The sequence below is a fragment of the Chiloscyllium punctatum genome, chromosome 44 (assembly GCF_047496795.1).
Source record: "Chiloscyllium punctatum isolate Juve2018m chromosome 44, sChiPun1.3, whole genome shotgun sequence".
NCBI lineage: Eukaryota > Metazoa > Chordata > Chondrichthyes > Orectolobiformes > Hemiscylliidae > Chiloscyllium > Chiloscyllium punctatum.
Genome location: NC_092782.1, coordinates 64,410,839 through 64,432,310, shown reverse-complemented (window position 1 = coordinate 64,432,310; position 21,472 = coordinate 64,410,839). Strand labels below are relative to the sequence as shown.

Sequence of the window (21,472 nt, the reverse complement as noted above, 5' to 3'; positions counted from 1 at the left end):
CGTCGATTTTCCTGCTCCTCGCATGCTGTCTGACCTGCCGTGCTTTTCCAGCACCACTCTAATCTATACTCTGGTTTCCTTCTTCTGCAGTCCTTGTTTTTACCCTGTAATGTAGGGTAGGTGCATTAATCAGAGGAAATATACAGTAAATAAGGCAAGGGAATGGGTCTGGGTGGGAATCTCTTTGAAGGGTTGGTGTGGACTTGTTGGCCAATGGCCTGTTTCCACACTGTAGGGATTCTATCTCACAGTTTGTGACTGCTCACACTCTGACACACTGTCTTCCTTATTCCAGAAGGCAGCCCATAACAAGAGCCAGCAGGAGTTAATGGCGTGATAGGGTGACAGGTGCGACTGCATTTATCTATCCCTTTGGATTGTTGGGGAGGGGCATTGCTGAGTGTTTGTCACCCATTTCTCCTCATTCCTCTTTAAGCAGCTGTGCATGACCTCTGTTCATTATTTTCATCATGGTCAATGCCAAAAGGAAACTCTCACGGGCCACTGCTTTGTCAGGAAACTATTGGTTTGTAAACAGACATTAATTCACCCAAAGTAGTGTCTCTGTAATAAACTGCAGAAACTTCGATCAGGTATGGAAATGTAGAGGCTGGAAGAAATAATACAACAACCAAATAACTAACCTGTCAGCGTAACCTTTAACCAGAGATGTTTGGGAATAATGGGTTGGAAGTTTGGGGTCCTTTATAGTATCAAATGCATGTTCAGCTGTGTATGGTGAAGAGAGAATAGTGGAACCAGAGTGATCATCTGTCAGGAAATCAATTTATAGGACATTTTGGTGTTAGTGTGGAAATTTGGGGGAAATCACATGGGTTCTTATTTACTAATGGCACGCGCTGAACGGTTGGGATAAGGGACAAATTACATCCCAGTTGTTATCATCCTGCCAGGGGATAATTGCTTCAAATACAGGACTGTCTGTGAAATCCAAGATGATGGTTCAGTATGCATGGAGTAGCCTCAAACAAGTTGAATGTTACTGTTTCAGCAGCTCCAATATGGCAATGCTGGTGTTAAATCAGCACATGATATCACACCCAGTCTGTTCCTGGTAATGGTTAAGGCACCTGCACTAACTCTAACTCTTTCACAAATAAGGTCCTGTCTGAGTGGTGTCCATGAGACATATTAATTCGTCAGACTTTGCAGAGGATTCTGACGTCGGCTGGACTATAGTCACTGAGGGTCTCAAATCATAGTTATTTGTAAATAGGATGCACACTATCTTTAAACAGCTTTGTGACAGTTAACAGGCAGCAAACAGTACAGACCTCAGTGTTCGTTTTGAGGAAGTGTCACTGGAGCAGAAACATTTAACTCTGATTTCTGTTCACATGCTGCCGGACCTACTGAGCATTTCCCACAACTTCTGTTTTTGGTTCAGTCTTTGCCTAGTTTTTTCTTGCTACTATGATATTTACAGACACACACAGAAATATAATTAGTACACTGATTGTAAAGTGTTAAAGTCTATAATGAGATTCAATTTAGTCCGAGTCAATGTGAAAAACAAAGGATTCTAATTGAAATGTCTTTGGCCTATCTGTGCTCACATCTGCTTTGTTTCCAAGCTGGGCCCCAAAGTGTAGCTTGTGTATTAGTAAGGTGTTAAATTGCAGAGCAAATCAATAATAGTCTTTATCACTGATATCATTCTGAGTCAAAGTCCTGATTGCCTCAGGATCTGCTGGTTGTGTTTGTGAAATGGTAAAGTTCTACTTCAGAAAGAATGGAAAATCTGCTGCTGCTTGCAAAGGAAAAGAACTTGGTAATGGTACAACTGAGAACAATGCCCACAGCCAGGAATTATCAAAATACACGACGTTAACTTATTCAGTTATTAATAAATTAACAGTGAACATTTTTCCTAACTTTACTGTTCCCAGCTTTTGTGCGGAACGAAGTTAAAAATCACACAACATCAGGTTATAGTCCAACAGGTTTATTTGGAAGCACTAGCTTTCAGAGCGCTGCTCCTTCATCAGGTGGTTGTGGAGTATTGTGGGTTGTGGAGGAACAGTCAGGAAATAATGTCCTCCACAACCACCTGATGAAGGAGCGTCACTCCAAAAGCTAGTGCTTCTGATTAAACCTGTTGGACTATAACCTGGTGTTGTGTGATTTTTAACTTTATCCACCCCAGGCCAACACCAGCATCTCCAAATCAGGAAATTGAGATCTTTTACTTCCTGCACTCCCTAATAAGCAAAAAGAAAAACACAGGCCAAGCATCTATAACTTCAACATCTTATTGTGATTATGTTGCAGTCACAACAGATTTATAACTGCACAATGATCCTCAAGTTATTGATTGTGATAGGCATCAGGCAGGCGAGAGAATATAGGGACAGACTGAAGAAATAGTCAAATGTTTTTTGAAACAGAGAGTGAAGATGGGGAAGGGCAGTTGATGGATGTAATGAAAATAGGAAACTGATGCTATTTGTGATTGGAATTAGAGAGAGGAAATGCCAGCAGTGATCGTGGGGTTGGAAGTAAGAAAATATGTTGCATTGTAAAGTGGAAAAATGGAAATGAAGGCATGGATCTATAGACAGTTCTGATATAACGAGTAGTTCAGTTCTTGTGGAATCTTGCATTATAAGAAAATAGTGCCATCGTCGTGCCAGAATCGCATTATCGCCAATACAGGTAAGGAAAGTTCACGTACAACAATAACAGTCTCAATTCTTCAATCATGTTAAGGCCAATTTGTGTTGAAGAAACATGTGTATTAGCAAAACTGACTGTATTAAGCTTTTCTCTCATTCAGTTAAATCTAAGCTAGCGTTAAGATATAAAGCTTGTCATCAGAAATTGGTTTGTTATTTTCATGGAAAAGCAAATGAATAGGGAAGTTATGGGTACAAGTGATCTTTTACAAAATAAGCATGAGACAAAGGATCATCAGACAGAAAATCAGTGGAAATAATCCTTGAAGGTGTTGAGCAGCATCAGAAACGGATTTGGGTCAGAGGCAGAGGCAGAGGCAGTCTGGAGAAGGTTCATTAGGTTGACCCTGGGAATGGAAGGATTTTATTCTGAGCAGAGGGTGAGTAGGTTGAGCATGTACTCAGAAGAATGAGACACAACCGTATTGCAACAGGCAAGATTCTTCAGGGACTGGACTGCGAGACAGGTTGGTTCCCCTTGTGGGAGAGTCTAGGGACAGAGAGCAAATTCTTTGAATAAGGAGTCATCCAGTTAGGAGAGAAATGAAGCAGGTATTTTTCTCTAGTGAATGGTGAAGATATGGAATTCTTGATCACAAAAGGTTGTTGATGTTGAATCAATAAGCATAATCAAGGCTGAGATAGACAGAATTTTATTTTATTTAGTCAGGGAATCAAGGATTATGGGAAAAAGACAGGCAACAGGAGTTGAGGATTATCAGATCAGCCATTTTTAAGTACGAGCAGCAGCGGAGGTAGTTCGAACTCGGAAGACTGCAGATAAGGTAAGTTAGTTTTTATTAAAATTACTTACCGGTAGCGGGCAGCGGTGTTTTTCTCTTTCACAGAAGGAGTGAGAGCAGTGGAGGAAGTGACAGGGACTAGAGGGGTAGCCGGGAAGGTCAGCAGTGAGTATAAATACTGACCCTTCGACACTAATGGCCATTTTAAGTGCAAGCAGCAGCGGAGAAGGAGTGAGAGCAGCGGGGGAAGTGACAGGGACCAGAGGGGCAGCCGGGAAGGAAAGCAGTGACCATATATATCAGCAAGGCGGCTAAATCTACTCTACAACTGTAGTGTCTCCCACCCGCCCTCCTCCTCTAACCTAGTTACTAAGTAGGAAGAGCGGGAGCGACGACCAGGGGACTGCCGGGAATATATCTGGGCAGTGGCTGAACCCGAGACACTACACGTGTTGTGTCTCCCACTTCCCCCCGCCCCGAACCAAAAATAGGACTCTGCTTTGTTAAGGTAAGGATTTTCTATTTCTTTATTGGTGAATGGTTAAAAATGTACTTTTTATGGTTTATTTATTAATTGGTTTTTAGAAAAAGACTATAGCAGAGAGGTACCAGAAAGTATTTTAACTCAAACCTATATAAAGTAATAAAGTAATTAACTAAGGAGAGATGGCTGGGCAGGTGATGTGCTGTAGCTGTATGATGTGGGAGCTGGCTGATCCCACTGTGAATGGCAGTGACCACATCTGCAGCAAGTGTTGGTTGCTGGAAGAACTCCGGATCAGAGTTGATGATCTGGAATCTGAGCTTCAAACACTGCGGCACATCCGGGAGGGGGAGAGTTACCTGGACGCTTTGTTTCAGGAGGCAGTCACACCTGAGAGATTAAGTCATTCACATTCAGTGAGTGATCAGGGACATCAGAATGTGACTGTAAGTGAGGCAGGTAGGGGGAACCTGAGTTCAGGAGTGGAGGACCCTCAGCCCTTGACCTTGTCCAACAGCTATAAGATTCTTGCTCCCTGTACAGATGAGGAAAAGGGCTCTGGACAGGATGAGCCAGCTGACCATGGCACCATGGTGCAGAAGGCCATTCAAGAGGGGGGAGCAAAATTCAAGTAGTTGTTATAGGGGATTCTATAATTAGGGGGACAGATAGTATCCTACGTGAGCCGGATCGGGAGTCCCGCAGGGTGTGTTGCCTGCCCAGTGCCAGGGTGCGAGACATCTCCGACCGGTTTGAAAGGATATTGGAGCGGGAGGGGAAGGATCCAGTTGTTGTGGTCCACGTTGGGACTAACAACATAGGCAAAGCTAGGGTGGAGGACCTGTTTGGGGATTATCAAGCACTAGGAAGGAAATTGAAGTACATGTCCTCAAGGGTCATAACCTCCGGATTACTGCCCGAGCCATGTGCCAATTGGCATATGGATAAGAAAATTAGGGAAGTAGGGAAAATTAGGGAAAATTAGGGAAAATAAGAAAACACGTGGCTAAGGGATTAGTGTGGGAAAGAGGGATTCCACTTCATGGGGCATTGGCATCAGTTTTGGAACAGGGGGGATCTGTACCGTTGGGACGGTCTCCACCTGAACCGATCAGGTACCAATGTTCTAGCGAAGAGGATAAATAGGGTGGTCAGTAGGACTTTAAACTTCTGAGTTGGGGGGAAGGGAAAGTAAAAGCGACAGGGAGTATGGAGTTAAATGGAAAGATAAGCAGCAGGATAGCATGTATGCAGGTGGATTTAACCTTGAGGCAGACTAGGAATGCAACAAAAAGGAAGGATAACTTAGGACATCTAATGACTTCCAATATCTATAATGATAAGAATGTTAGCATTAAGGCACTTTACCTGAATGCTCGTAGCATTCGTACCAAAGTAGGTGAACAAAGGCACAGATCATCGTGAATGATTATGATGTGGTAGGCATCACAGAGACTTGGTTACAGGGGGGTCCGGACTGGCAGTTAAACATCCAAGGATTTACAACTTATCGAAAAGACAGGGAGGTGGGCAGAGGGGGCGGGGTGACCTTGTTAGTTAAGAACAAAATTAAATCTATGGCACTGAACGACATAGGGTCAGATGATGTGGAGTCTGTGTGGGTGGAATTGAGGAACCACAAAGGCAAAAAAACCATAGTGGGAGTTATGTACAGACCTCCTAACAGTGGTCAGGACCAGGGGCGCAACATGTACCGGGAAATAGAAAAGGCATGTCAGAAAGGCAAGGTCACAGTGATCATGGGAGACTTCAATATGCAGGTGGACTGGGTAAATAATGTTGCCAGTGGATCCAAAGAAAGGGAATTCATGGAATGCTTACAGGATGGCTTTTTGGAACAGCTTGTCATGGAGCCCACAAGGGAGCAGGCTATTCTGGACCTAGTGCTATGTAATGAAACAGACTTTATAAAAGACTTTAAAGTAAGGGAACACTTAGGAAGCAGCGATCATAATATGGTAGAGTTCAGTCTGCAGTTTGAAAGAGAGAAGGCAAAATCGGATATAATGATGTTATAGTAAAACAAAGGTAATTACAGGGGCATGAGAGAGGAACTGACTAAAATCGACTGGAAGCAGAGCCTAGCGGGGAAGACAGTAGAACAAAAATGGCAGGAGTTTGTGGGTATAATTGAGGACACAGTACAGAGGTTCATCCCCAAGAAAAGAAAGATTATCCGGGGAGGGATTAGACAGCCATGGCTGACAAAGGAAGTTAGGAAACGTATTAAAGAAAAAGAGAGATCCTATAAAGTGGCCAAGAGCAGTGGGAAATCAGAAGATTGGGAAGGCTACAAAAACAAACAGAGGATAACAAAGAGAGAAATAAGGAAGGACAGGATCAAATATGAAGGTAGGCTAGCCAGTAATATTAGAAATGATAGTCAAAGTTTCTTTCAATACATAAGAAACAAATGACAGGCAAAAGTAGACATTGGGCCACTTCAAACTGATGCTGAAAGGCTAGTGATGGGAGATAAGGAAATGGCTGGAGAACTTAATAAGTACTTTGCGTCAGTCTTCACAGTGACTGGGGTGAATGAGTAATATCCCAACAATTAAAGGGAGTCAGAGGGCTGAGTTGAGTATGGTTGCCACTACAAAAGAGATAGTGCTAGAAAAGCTAAAAACGTCTTAAAATTGACAAATCTCCTGGCCCTAATGGGCTACGTCCTAGAGTTCTGAGGGAGGTGGCTGAGGAAATAGCGGAGGCATTGGTTGAGATCTTTCAAAAGTCACTGGAGTCAGGGAAAGTCCAGATGATTGGAAGATCACTGTTGTAACCCCATTGTTCAAGAAAGGATCAAGACAAAAGATGGAAAATTATAGGCCAATTAGCCTAACCTCGGTTGTTGGTAAAATTCTAGAATCCATCGTAAAGGATGAGGTTTCTAAATTCTTGGAAGAGCAGGGTCAGATTAGAACAAGTCAACATGGATTTAGTAAGGGGAGATCATGCCTGACAAACCTGTTGGTATTCTTTGAAGAGGTGACAAGTAGGTTAGACCAGGGAAACCCAGTGGATGTTGTCTATCTAGACTTCCAAAAGGCCTTTGATAAGGTGCCACACGGGAGGCTGCTGAGCAAGATGAGGGCCCATGGTATTCGAGGTGAGCTACTGGCATGGATTGGGGATTGGCTGTCTGACAGAAGGCAGAGAGTTGGGATAAAAGGTTCTTTTTCGGAATGGCAGCCAGTGACAAGCGGTGTCCCACAGGATTCAGTGTTGGGGCCACAGCTGTTCACTTTATATATTAATGATCTGGATGAAGGGACTGGGGGCATTCTAGCGAAGTTTGCCGATGATACGAAGATAGTGGACAGGTAGATAGTACTGAGGAGGTGGGGAGGCTGCAGAAGGATCTAGACAGTTTGGGAGAGTGATCCAGGAAGTGGCTGATGGAATTCAATGTGAGCAAATGCGAGGTCTTGCACTTTGAAAAAAAGAATACAAGCATGGACTACTTTCTAAACGGTGAGAAAATTCGTAAAGCCAAAGTACAAAGGGATCTGGGAGTGCTCGTCGAGGATTCCCTAAAGGTAAACATGCAGTTGAATCCGTGATTAAGAAAGCAAATGTAATGTTGTCATTTATCTCAAGAGGGTTGGAATATAAAGGCACCATTGTGCTACTAAGACTTTATAAAGCTCTGGTTAGGCCCCATTTGGAGTACTGTGTCCAGTTTTGGTCCCCACATCTCAGGAAGGACATACTGGCACTGGAACGTGTCCAGCGGAGATTCACACGGATGATCCCTGGAATGGTAGGTCTAACATATGAGGAACGGTTGAGGATCCTGGGATTGTACTCATTGGAGTTTAGAAGGTTAAGGGGTGATCTTATAGAAACTTACAAGATAATACATGGCTTGGAACGGGTGGACGCTAAGAAATTGTTTCCGTTAGGCGAGGAGACTTGGACCCGTGGGCACAGCCTTAGAATTAGAGAGAGTAACGTCAGAACAGAAACATGGAGACATTTCTTCAGCCAGACAGTGGTGGGCCTGTGGAATTCCTTGCCGTGGAGTTCAGTGGAGGCCAGGACGCTAAATGTCTTCAAGGCAGAGATTGATAGATTCTTGATGTCACAAGGAATTAAGGGCTACGGGGAGAATGCGGGTAAGTGGAGTTGAAATGCCCATCAGCCATGATTAAATGGTGGAGTGGACTCGATGGGCCGAATGGCCTTACTTCCAGTCCTATGTCTTATGGTTTTATGGTCTTATGGTCCTATGATCCCAGTGATTGCAAAGTGATTTGATTGGCCAAATGGGCTACTTCAGCTCCTATAACTTATGGTCTTATGCTCAGAGGCAACAATTGTTGGACATGAGGTTAAAAGTTCAACCCAAGTTCATTCATTAGGTTAGATTAAATGTAAGAGGACAGTGATGAGAGCTAGAGAAACACACAAGTGCTGGTCAGCGACTATCTTCTGGTCTGCTCAATAGTGAATAAAGTAAATATTGAATCTTTAAGAACTTGACACAGATATTATTAAGATTCCACAAATATGCTTTAAATGAATGACCGACAGTCCACATTTCAGCAAAGAAATTGTTTCGGAAGGGTCTTGGACAACACACTGGAAAATCTTGCAAATAGTTCTCAAATAGAGGAACTTGACCATCCACCTAAAGCACCAGAACAGGATATCTGTTTAACATCACATCCAAAAGATGCTTCCTCAGGTCAAGGATGAATCAGTCAAACGAGAAGATTAATTCCAACCTGCGCCCATCAGATGGGGTGGAGAAAATAATAGCTTCCTATCTAAGTGACATAGTCAGTCACACAGGGCAAAACGTAACAGGAAAATCCTTACTAACTGGTGACATGAATGGACTCAAGGGAGAACAGATATTTTTACGTGAAATGTTGAGAATAAAATGAGAAGGTGGTCAGATTGGACATACATGATTCGAGAATGGTTCTAATAAATCTGTCTCTTTCTATTGCTGTTGAAACCTTTCTTACAATAGTGTTTTTTTAAACAAAATATGAACTCACAGGGCATTTGGAGCTGAATTAATACAGGGAATTAGATAGAGTCGAGAGTGTGGTGCTGGAAAAGCACAGCCAGTCAGGCGGCATCTGAGGACCAGGAGAGTCGATGTTTCGAACATAAGCTCTTCATCAGGAATGAGGGTCGTGGGCCAGGGGGCTGAGAAATAAATGGGAGGGGGATGGGGGGATGGGGCTGGGCAGAAGGTAGCTGAGACTGTGATAGATAAATGAAGTTGGGGGAAGAAGGAGATCGGTCGGAGACAAAGGTGGAGTGAATAGACGGGAAGGAAGATGACATGCAGGTCCTGGGCCTCCTCCATTGACAAACCCTTACCACTCAATGCCTGGAGGAAGAACACCTCATCTTCTGCCTTGGGACCATCCAATCACATGGGATCAATGTGGATTTCACCAGTTTCCTTAATTAGTTTCCCCCCATCTTATCCCAGATCCAACCCTTCGAACTTGGCACCGCTCTCTTGACCTGTCCATCTTCCTTCCCATCAATCCACTCCACCCTATCACCTTCTCCCCCACCTTCATATACTTATCCCATTCCCAGATGCCTTTGCACCCAGTCCTATGCCTGTCCCATTTATCTCTCAGCCCTCTGACCCACAGGACTAACTTCTGATGAAGGGGTTATGCTACAAATGTCAATTCTCCTGCTCCTCAGATGCTGCCTGGCCTGAGGTGCTTTTCGAGCACCGCACTCCTAGGTAATTAAGTAGAGACTGTTGCACCGCACTCCTAGGTAATTAAGTAGAGACTGGAGCACCGCACTCCTAGGTAATTAAGTAGAGACTGGAGCACCGCACTCCTAGGTAATTAAGTAGAGACTGTTGCACCGCACTCCTAGGTAATTAAGTAGAGACTGGAGCACCGCACTCCTAGGTAATGAAGTAGAGACTGGAGCACCGCACTCCTAGGTAATTAAGTAGAGACTGGAGCACCGCACTCCTAGGTAATTACGTAGAGACTGGAGCACCGCACTCCTAGGTAATGAAGTAGAGACTGGAGCACCGCACTCCTAGGTAATGAAGTCGAGACTGGAGCACCGCACTCCTAGGTAATGAAGTCGAGACTGGAGCACCGCACTCCTAGGTAATGAAGTCGAGACTGGAGCACCGCACTCCTAGGTAATGAAGTAGAGACTGTTGCAAAAGGGTGTAGGGGTCTGAAATGGTTAATAGTGAGGAGTTCATGGACTCGGTGAGAAGGACAGTGTAAAATCATCTAAGACTTAAACCTGTCTATTGGTTCTTCCTCGTAATCTTGGTGACAATCATTGTCATATTAGTATACCTTGCACCTAGTTGCTAAGTTTTGTTTAAGACAAGAGCCTTTTCATCCTTCTACTATACAAACCCAATCAGTTCCTGTAAATCCCTCCTAAGATCGAGAATGACGGCAGCAAATCTCTGAAATCTACCCTCATAACATGGTCCCTACTGGCACACCTGTCAATTACTCTCACTCTGTTCAATAGGATCTGGAGCAACTTGTGTTATAATCTCTGTTTTTTTGGTCAATATTTGCTCCTGGTCAGGCAGTATCTGAGGAGCAGGAGAATCAACGTTTTGAGAATAAGCCCTTCATCAGGAAACGCCCAAAACATTGATTCTCCTGCTCCTCGGATGCTGCCTGACTTGCTGTGCTTTTCCAGCACCACACTCTCGACTCTGACTCTCCAGCATCTGCAGTCGTCACCTTCTGCCCTGAATGGAACTTTGACTTTGCTTTTTGTAATGAATGTGTAAGTAAACAAGGATTGGGAAAGGGCCATTCAAATGATCAAGTCTTCTCTTTCCAAAATGCATGTGTAATGAATTTTATAATGTACTCCAACCTTTTTCCACCACTCCCTTCCGATTTAATTCCCTTAGGGAATGTTCTTTTTATTGTGGTCTTCTATTTGGAGTGTTCAAGTGTTTAATGCGTGTTGTTGAATCCAGATGGCCTTGCCAACAATTAATGCTTACTGACGAGCCAATCAAAAATGTGGTATTTTACAGAACCACCCAGCAGTATTGGGATTCTGGCTCCTTAGCTGTAATATGATATTACCCAGGGTACAGGAGCCTGCTGACTTTCAGTCAAACACTTTGTGAACCAGAAATGACTGGTGGAAAAATAAGATTTAAACTGCCAAGATGGCAACCACTGGGCATGCTCCTTCCAACACAATGTGTCTTCTGTGTCATTGGAAGAGTTAAACAAAATGTTCTGAAACTAATTTAAATTTTAAATAGACAAAAACACCTTTAAGATAATCCATGCTTCTTTCCACTGGCTCTCCAAATATAGCAGGCACACTCCGATTGTTCATGTTACTTATCTTTGCAGGAACTCCCTTTTCACTTAAAGGTTGATGATTCCAGAGGCACCAATACTCAGTGTAAAGATTGACGGGATAATTGAAGATAATAGCTTTTCAGACTGGTGACCCATCATTGCAGGTGTGCCACAAGGTTCGGTGCTGGATCCACTGCTTTTCATCATTTATAAAAATGATTTGAGTGTGAATATAGAAGGTATAGTTAGTAAGTTTGCAGATAACACCAGAATTGGAGATGTAGAGGGACAGTAAAGAAGGTTACCTCAGATTACAACAAGACCTTGATCAGATGGGCTGACTGATGAGTTTAATTTAGATAAACATGAGGTGCTGCATTTTGGTAAGGCAAATCAGGCAGGACTTATACCCTTAATGGTAAGGTCCTGGGGAGTGTTGCTGAACAAAGAGACCTTGGAGTTCAGGTTCACAGCACTTTGAAAGTGGAGTCACAGGTAGATAGGATAGTGAAGAAGGCATTTGGTATGCTTTCCTTTATTGGTCAGTGCATTGAGTAGAGGAGTTGGGAGGTCATGTTGCAGCTGTACAGGACATTAGTTTGGTCACTTTTGGCAAGTCTGGTCTTTCTCTTATCAGAACGATGTTATGAAACTTGAAAGGGTTCAGAAAAGATTTACAAGGTGGGGGTGGGGGGGCGGCGGAGGTGGGGGAGTCCTCAACTGGAGGGCAAAAGTTTAAGGTGAGAGGGCAAATATTTAAAAAAGGACCTAAGGGGCAACTTTTTCACACAGATGGAATGAGCTGACAGAGGAAGTGATGGAGAGGAATACAATTACAACATTTAAAACGCATCTGGATTGGTATATGAATACAAAGGGTTCAGACATACATTTATATCGAATATCTGGTTGGTATGGATGAGTTGGACCAAATGGTCTGTTTCTGTGCTGTATCTCTCTGACTAAGTCAAACCAATACCAAAGATAAAATTTTACTGCTCTGTAAAAAAAAAAGCACTGTACCTAAACTGCTCATTTGAGTAATTGTCATGTAAGTTAGTTGGAAATATGAAGTGAAAATTATTCAATTAGCACCTGCTCCTGCCTGAATTGACAACCCGACACACTGAAAGCAGCTAGCTCGTGATTAACAGTAATCAGACAGAATGGTTTCAGGTTGCTGGCCTGAATATATGGAAGTTAAATGGTTCGTACTGGACCACATCTCTTACAAAAACCACTATAGATAAAAATGAATCACAGCTTTCTGCAGAAACATGGTGCATTTTTCCTGTAATTTTCCATAAATTCTTAGCTGCACAATACAAATATCAAACAAACATTCTGTCACCTTCAGCCAATCTTCCATAACCCGCCATTCCCTGGGATGGATGAAACCAAAACAAAATGGATTCCGGGCTGAATCATATAATTTTTGGTTACGCCTGAGTTGCGTTCAATTTTTGGGACCTTGTGATTTCTCTCACGGCATGTTACATCATTACTTACCCACCTTGTCTTATGGTGTCTCTCACACCCAGTGGGAAAGGCAATAGGAACAAGATAAAGAAGATAAAGGATACTCATGAGTCTAGCAGGCAGAAAATGCAATTGAGAAGCAGGATGTATACAGGAGGTTCAGAAGGAAGAGAAAATGCAACCAAACGAGTAAAAATTGATTAAAGGAAAGGACAATGAACTATCATAAAGAGACTCTCAAAGTCTTTTTAAAAATTAATTCATAAGGAGGCTGTCGCTGGTTGGGCCAGCATTTATTGCCCATCCCTAATTGCCCCAAGAGGACAATTAACATAAATCACATTGCAATGTGTCTGGAGTTACATGTGGACCAGACCAAGGTAAAGATGGTTGTTTCTTTCCCTTCAGAGCATTAGTTAATCTGATGGGTTTTTGCCCAACAAGCAATAATGGATTCACGGTCATCATTAGATGAACAATCTAATGCCACTATCTGCTGTGGTGGGAGTTAAACTCTGGTCCCCAGAACATTTCCTGGGTCACTGGATTAATAATCCAGTGAAAATGCCATTAGGCTGTCGCCTCCCTAACAATTAATGCCCTCAGATAATGAAATAGGATCTGCTTTGTCTTGGACTGTCACAATTGGCTCTGGCCAATTACCCACATTCCCCTGGATTCGGAAGTTATTCAGCAGCACATTTCCAGCTTTTCACCGACACCTAGCTTCATGAAGCTGGATCATCACTTGTGTTTTGACTTGAACTCCCAGCTTGCTCAACTGTATCACTGCTTGCGCTTTTCAAATGTTCACCTTCAGCTGCTCTGACCAGTGACTGCCAGCTTTTTGTGAGCCCCCAAAACCTCCAGGACTGTTGCGATGCCCTGGCTCCAACATCAAGCTCTCTAATCACTCTGAGAACACAGCCTGATTCTAACAGCACAGAGAGATTCGGCTGTTCTTGGGAACTGTTCTTCTGTTCTGAAGAAGTCAAACTGGATTTCAAACAGTAACACTACTCTTCTTTCCACAGATTCTGTTACACTTGCTAAGATTTTCCAAGATGGCCTGTGCTTATTTCAGATTGCTTTCCCTGAAGGGCTTTTGGAAATCAGTTCCGCTAACCTGGAGACAACTCTCACAGCTCACTATTCTTTACTTTCTATCGGCATACCTTTGAACTGCTCCTTACTGACCCTTGAACTGTCCTGTGTGACCAACTGAAAACATTGTTATAAGCTCCTCCGAGATCAGTGGTCATTATTGAATGATGCCATCCAGTAACCGAATGTACTCGGAATTTTATATTCTCAGTGAATGCTGTTTCCTTAATACATCCGGTGTGTATCCAATTGTACTTCAAAAAAAACTTGCTGAGCCTGTGACAATGATTGGGGACTCTCATTCAAATCTTTGCCAAAATTTCCTCTGAACCACTTTGTATAATATTTGAGCCAGGATGTGCTGCCATAGAGTCAGTGACTTTTGAAAATTGGCCAATAAACCATTGATAGTGTTTTAGGGGGGGGGTTTGGGAGGGGGGTGGGGGGGGGTGGTGTTGGACAATGCCAGGAGAGCGGCCACAACATGAATCCTCTCCATTATGTTTCTTGACATGGCCAAAGCCTTTGATGCAATGAGCTGTGAGGGCTTTTGGGATTTGCCTTGAGTAACACATCAATGTGGTTTCCCACTTCAATGGATGACATACTGGTGGACATTATGGATTACTGACAGGCTGAGTCACTGACAGAGTCAAACAGGCCTGTGTGCTAGCATCAACTCTTAACTCCATGCTTATCTTTGCAGTGTTCTCCAGTCCCTTCCAGAAAGCTGCTCTTGACATTGTATTTAGATTCAGCATGGACAGGAAGCTGCTGAGTCTGAGACAACTCCAACTCCAAAGGCAGAGCCTCCAAGCAGATAGAATCATAGAAAAAAATGTTGGTCCATAAGGGTCCACTCAGCTAAACTGTGTTTGTACCAGTGTGATTAATGAACATCATTACCTCGCACTAATTGCCTGCTTTATCCCCACGCCCTTGCACATTGGATGGCTATTTGGGTAAAAGCAATGCCCTCTAGAAAGCCTGAAGATGCAGGGTAATCCCCTAACGACTGTGTTGGATGATATACCAGTTCTGAGCTGCTCACTCAATAGAACGTGGACATTTTCTCCAATGCAACACCTTCAGCCTCCTGTCCAACATTCCTGATGGAGAGTTCTTGCCTGAAACATCAACTCTCCTGCTCCTCAGATGCTGCCTGACCTGCTGTGCTTTTCCAGCCCCACACTTTTTGACTCTGATCTCCAGCTTCTGCAGTCCTTACTTTCTCCTGTCCAACAGGTCGGCAATCTGGTAGTCCTGCCCACTCTGCTGTACACATGTGTAACAGGATCATACCAAGAAGATCAAACCTATTCACAAGAGCTGTCCTCAGCTGCTTCTGAAGATCAGATGCCAGGAATAAAAAACAGGCATTGAAGTGATCACTGGAGGTGGCACCTCTGTGTCTTGCAATGGTGATGAAGGAGCGGCACTCTGACAGCTAGTGCTTCCAATTAAACCTGTTCGACTATAACCTGGTGTTGTGTGATTTTTAACTTTGTACACGCTAGTTCAATCCCAGCATATCCAAATCATGACTAGGGTCAACAAATATTGTATTAAGTGCAACCCATCCATCTTTGCACAGGTCCCATCTGCCCCAAAACCAGTCCCAATGCCTCAGAAATGTGATGTACTCCCTCTTACGTTATTTTCCAGCTACGTGCTGAAACATTCAATCATCCTAATCACAAAGCACAATAAACATGGTTGTGCTCACCTCAAAGAATGAGCAAGAGTAGGTTAGCACATTTATATAAATGCTCTCACCACAATACTGTAATGTATTTTTTTAGTTAGTGTTAAATGAGAAAGTAACAAATTTGTTCAAGCAATGGGAAAAGGTGCATAATTACTAAGGCACGAAACACAGAAGAAGTGAAAGTGCTCAGGGTGTTTTGTCTGGATCTCAATTTCCCAGTATTACATCTTCATGTTAAAATTGGACAAGGGAAGTAAATAGATCTTGAAAGGCATTGGTTTTTGAATTGGCTGATATTGTTTGTTCCCTTTCAGAAGTTTTGAGAATGCTGGCAAGACAGATTCAAAGATGTTACCATTAAAATCATGTCTCACAAACTTGATTGAGTTTTGTGAAGAAGTAACAAAGAAGACTGATGAAGGCAGAACGGTAGATGTGATCTATATGGACTTCAGTAAGGTGTTCGACAAGGTTCCCCATGGGAGACTGATTAGCAAGGTTAGGTCTCACAGAATACAGGGAGAACTAACCATTTGGATACAGAACTGGCTCAAAGGTGGTGGTGGAGGGTTGTTTTTCAGACTGGAGGCCTGTGACCAGTGGAGTGCCACAAGGATCAGTAGTGGGCCCTCTACATTTTGTCATTTACATAAATGATTTGGATGCGAGCATAAGAGGTACAGTTAGTAAGTTTGCAGATGACACCAAAATTGGAGGTGTAGTGGACAACGAAGAGGGTTACCTCAGATTACAACAGGATCTGGACCAGATGGGCCAATGGGCTGAGAAGTGGCAGATGGAGTTTGATTCAGATAAATGCGAGGTGCTGCATTTTGGGAAAGCAAATCTTAGCAGGACTTATACATTTAATGGTAAGGTCCTGGGGAGTGTTGCTGAACAAAGAGATCTTGGAGTGCAGGTTCATAGCTCCTTGAAAGTGGAGTTGCAGGTAGATAGGATAGTGAAGAAGGTGTTTGGTATGCTTTCCTTTATTGGTCAGAGTATTGAGTATAGGAGTTGGGAGGTCATGTTGTGGCTGTACAGGACATTGGTTAGGCCACTGTTGGAATATTGCGTGCAATTCTGATCTCCTTCCTATCAGAAAGATGCTGTGAAACTTGAAAGGGTTCAGAAAAGATTTACAAGGATGTTGCCAGGGTTGGAGGATCTGAGCTACAGGGAGAGGCTGAACAGGCTGGGGCTGTTTTCCCTGGAGCGTCGGAAATGCCACTCCGGCCTATCACCCTCACCTTAAACTCCTTCCACCTATTGCATTTCCAACCCCCCTCCCCCAAGTCCCTCCTCCCTACCTTTTATCTTAGCCTGCTGGGCACACTTTCCTCATTCCTGAAGAAGGGCTCATGCCCAAAACGTCGATTCTCCTGCTCCTTGGATGCTGCCTGACCTGCTGCATTTTTCCAGCAACACATTTTCAGCTCACAGTGCCAGGGAACTGGGTTCGATTCTACCCTCAGGCAACTGTCTGTGTGAAGTTTGCACATTCTCCCTATATCTGCATGGGTTTCATCCAGGTGCTCTGGTTTCTTTCAACAGTCCAAAAGATGTGCAGGATAGCTGGATTAGCCATGAGAAATACAGGCATACAGGGCAGGGGGGATGCTTTTTAGGGGGTTGATGTGGACTGAACAGGCTGAATGGCCTGCTTCCACATTGTAGGGGTTCTATGATCTCCCAAGCCACTTTTTGGGACAATTTATTATATTCCTGCTTTGATTTCCTTTCTATTCTACTCCCAGGGCTGGGGAAATCGAGGACTAGAGGGCATCAGTTTAAGAATACAAAGGAAAGAATAAAACGGACCCTGAGGGACAATGTTTACACACAGACAGTGATAGGCATGTTGGAATGAGCTGCCAGCAGAAGTGGTTGAGGCGGGTACATTAACAACATTTAAAAGGCATTTGGACAAAAACATGGATGGGAAAGGTTTAGAAGGATATGGGGCATGTGCAGGGAAACGGGGTTAGCATGGATGGACTTTTTTTTAAGATAATAGGGCAGAATGGCCTACTCCTGTACCTTCGAGCCTGCACCACCATTCAATATGATCATGGCTAATCATCCTTAATCAGTATCCTGTTCCTGCCTTATCTCCATAACCCTTGATTCCACAATCCTTGAGAGCTCTATCCAACTCTTTCTTAAATGAATCCAGAGACTGGGCCTCCACTGCCCTCTGGGGCAGAGCATTCCACACAGCCACCACTCTCTGGGTGAAGAAGTTTCTCCTCATCTCTGTCCCAAATGGTCTATTCCATATTTTTAAGCTGTGTTCTCTGATTCAGCACTGACCCATCAGTGGAAACATGTTTCCTGCCTCCAGAGTGTCCAATCCTTTAATAATCTTATACGTCTCAAATCAGATCCCCTCTCAGTCTTCTAAACTCAAGGGTATACAAGCCTAGTCGCTCCAGTCTATCAGTGTAAGGTAGTCCCGCCATTCCAGGAATTGACCTTGTGAACCTACGCTGCACTCCCTCAATAGCCAGAATTTTGGTCAGCATGGACCAGTTTGGGCCAAAGAGCCTGTCTCCGTGCTGTAGGACTCGGTGATTCTCAAACACACTGGGGTACGTGTAACCTTAGTGAGATCACAGAGAGCTGTTTGTGGATTGGCCAGTCATCCCAGTTATCAAGTCACTGTCAACCAACTAATGGCAGTTCTAGACCACAAGAAATCTCCTTGCCTCACCTAGTTCTATAGATTACTGCAATCCATGTCTTGTCAAACTTTAACTTTGTCTTCAGAGATTGTTGGGCAAGAATGAAATTAATCAGGAGCAAAATTGCCTTTTGAGTTGCTGTTTCTAGTGTTTCTGATGGCAGGAATATTTTGTTTCAAAGTTATTTTTAATCCACTTCTCTTAGCATGAAGAAAATCTTCTTACTCAAAAGCTCCGTAAGTAATTTAGGGTTACGATCCTTTTCATGTTGCTGTTTAAATACCTATTTCATTTTTGTTAGGCAAGGCTTCACAAAGATATGGTAAATAACACCCATAACTAACATTATCACAAGGTACTCCTCTGGTGCAGATGGGATGTGAACCCTGATTTCCTAGAGCAGAGATCGAGACACCAGCATTATACAATCAGTGGCTTCACATTTCATTTCATGGTTGGCAATGTATTACTTTATTTCAACTCATTTCCAATTCCATACAGTTCCTTAACATTCAATTAATACATTTAAATAGTCACCAGAGATGTGATTAAGTGGAAGACGTTACACTTAAAAAATCCACTTGTAGGATTCTGTACCATATCAAAGTTAAAATTAAATCAAAATTAAAGCTCTGGCATATTACTGATAATGTACTGTGGCAAGATAATCAGTGTAAACTTTGCAACCATTAAAATTGTGGCAAATCAATAGTTATACATGTCCCAATATTACCCAGTTTATATCTTAATTCTATAATTAGCAGAGATATTCTAGCAGAGTTACTCAAACTAACAAGGGATCCTACAAAGGTGACACTATTTCTATTTGGTGTGTGTTCAGTCAAACCTGGAAAATTCAGATGGGCCAACTAAACACTTCAAGGTTTTAGGATTTAAGTTCATATCCTTCATGCTCCTGTTTCTCATCTGTCACCAAACCACTTGTTTCACATGAAACACAAACCCTCACAACGAGCTGCATTCAAAGCGTATCAAGGGAAAGCTCGCTTGCAATCGAGGGAGGTGGGAGAACAGAGGAAACGGCAGGCTATACCACAGATCACTGACACGACCACTACAGCAGGACCTGTCTTTGATCTAGTTTTCACTCCATGCAGGAGAAACCTGCACAAAGAGGCAGTGCTTCAGCTCGAGGTTGTTGTAACTGTATACTCACATGTGTTGATGATTACCTTTGAGAGAAAGGAAAGAGCCTGCAAAGCTTTACAGAGGCAAGGTCTGCATTATTTGATGATACTTTTGTTTTCTATGAATGAAAAAAATTGAGGAAAGCTGTCAATGTGGACTAACCTGTTTAATATGACAAGCTGAGAGTCTGTGAATAATCCACGTAATTGCTACGCGTGCATTCCGGAAGACACAACACATTTGTGATTTCTGATGAATTTCTTGTGGTATATTAATCATGGATATCAATTATATTTAGGTGAAGCCATATCTACCAAAAATGAAACACTGCAAAAACAATCCCACTCAAAAATGGATTCTAGCCCCAAATTACATACATCAAGTTTTTGAGGTAAAATTTGTTGTTTTGGTTTCTGAAAAAAAAATGGACTACAAACCAGAGAAGGCTTAGAATACAATCCAGTATCTTCAAAACAAGTTAGGATCTTTTCTTCAGAATTAGGCAGATGCACACACAGTCTAAGAAGAGGCTTAGTAAAGAGATGACACATTCTGATCAGAAAAAAAAAACAAAGCATAGGGTATAATTTTAGGATGGTGTATAGGAGCAGAGGCATGTGGGTTTGTTTGTGTAAAGATCATTGAAGGTGGCAGGACAGGTGGAGAGAGCAGTTAATAAAGCACACAGTGTCCTCAGCGTTATTAATAGGGTTATGGTGGTGATGTTGAACTTTTGTAAGACGCTTAGAACATAGAACATAGAAAAGTACAGCACAGAACAGGCCCTTTGACCCATTATGTTGTGCCAAGGTTTAATCCTAATGTAAAATATAGTAACTTAACCTACACACCCCTCAACTCCCTGCTATCCATGTGCATGTCCAGCAGTCGCTTAAATGTCCCCAATGACTCTGCTTCCACCACCACCGCTGGCAACTCATTCCATGCATTCACAACTCTCTGCGTAAAGAACCTTACTCTGATGTCTCCTTTATACCTTCCTCCTAATATCTTCAAACTATGAATCCTCATACCAGTCAATCCTGCCCTGGGGAAAAGTCTCTGGTTATTGACTCTATCTATTCCTCTCATTATTTTGTACACCTCGATCAGGCCTCCTCTCTTCCTCCTTCTCTCCAGAGAGAAAAGTCCGAGCTTATTCAACCTTTCTTCATAAGACAAGCCCTCCAGTCCAGGCAGCATCCTGGTAAACCTTTATTGCACCCTCTCCAAAGCCTGTGTATCTTTCCTATAGTAGGGCGACCAGACACTTGTCAGACCTCAGCTGGAGTATTGTGTACAGTTGCAGGTATCACATTATAGAAATGCTGTAAATTCAGAGACAGTGCAAAGTGATTTACAAGACTAGTTCCAGGAATGAAGGCCTTTGGTAATGAGGATAAATTGAAGGAATTGCAACTGTCCTCTTTGGAGAAGAATGTTGGGATGAGATCTGAAAGCATGAGTGAGGTGGATAGAGTAGAAAAAGAGTAGCCGTTCCTGCTGATAAAAAGGAACAAGAACAAAAAATACGAATTTCAAGTGATATGGAGACAAAGGGAGATATGGGAAAAGCTCTTTCACACAGGAAGTAGTTAGGGTGTGGAAAGCATTGCCTGGAATTGTAAAGGAGACAATTTTGATTGCTGCATTCAAGAGGAATATTGGACGATTATTTGGATAAATATAATGTGTAAGAGTATGGTTGAAAAGCAGGTGATTGACTCTCAGCTATGATGTTCATTTAATGAGTTGGTACAAACATGATGGTAACAATTCTGTGATTCTGTGATTCATTTAGGAAGGCTTCATGTGCAACGATTGCTTCTGATATTGTGAAAGAGCAGGGATTTATTCGATAATCCGTGTAGTTGCAACTGTTCTATAGATCGAGTTGTTCATTGCAATTTCAGGCAGACTGGAAGCTGCTTATAATACCTGCTGTTTTAGCAGCTGTTCTTGTTAAGAAAGACAGAATTTTAAACCCTCTGCATGAGCTTCTAAAATGTACTTAAGAGAAATGCCATTCTGTTTGGGATGTCTTCAAAGGAATTTTCAGCAACACTTTGGGTGATATTGGATAAATTTCAGTTTTAGGCTGAC

General features: G+C 42.8%; 1 protein-coding gene across 7 annotated transcripts in view; it reads right to left on the bottom strand.

Moving 5' to 3' along the window:
- The window catches only part of LOC140467039 (semaphorin-3A-like), a 436,589-nt gene that overhangs the window by 279,934 nt on the left and 135,183 nt on the right, over window positions 1-21,472 (bottom strand). The gene's annotated exons all lie outside the window — the stretch shown is intronic.